Below are 688 nucleotides of genomic sequence, written 5' to 3'. Positions count from 1 at the left end.
CACTTTGGCGCCCATCATCAATGGTGGGAGGACCACTTCATCGGGTCTACATCGAGGGGGGAGTGTCTGTCTGAAGTTAACTAAATGCATGGGTTATACGTACACTATAGTGGATATCAATAGATTTTTACACCCTGTAAATATGAGTGAAATTATATTTCAGCAATATTTTACCAAACGGCGTATGGGCGTTTCTAGCCCATTTTTGGGGGTGCTCAAGCACGCCTCAATTGAATCCTAGTCCCCTTTAACAACAAAATTTCAACAATGCCCCAAGATCAAAGATAGTTTGTTCCACCCAATCCCTCCCACTTCTCCCTAACCGGGCGCTGAGCGCGTTATTTGCACACTGAATATGCTTCCTTCCAGTGCTATACAGACATTACAGTGCTATACAGACATTACAGTTGTGATGTAAATAGTAAATACTTGTCCTAACCTGTCCTATGTGGAACTTCTCCTATGTGCTACACTCAGTACCTTAATCCCAAAACTCATTACCATTCCTCATTGTTGCTGAATTTGATTGTAGCTCACTATTATGCTGTTAGGCTGGAATTAGCTGCCTTTTTTTCTAATTGAGAAGCTTCAAGCTCAGCACCCTTAAACACATCTGATCCTAGAATCGGCTCTGCAGTGTATCAATGTCAATAAAGATATACTTTTAATGTTGCACTAAATGTACAAA

Source organism: Filicampus tigris, chromosome 8 (assembly GCF_054856515.1).
Source record: "Filicampus tigris isolate MCC_2025a chromosome 8, RoL_Ftig_1.0, whole genome shotgun sequence".
Taxonomy (NCBI): Eukaryota; Metazoa; Chordata; class Actinopteri; order Syngnathiformes; family Syngnathidae; genus Filicampus; species Filicampus tigris.
Note: the sequence above shows the minus strand (reverse complement) of the source record.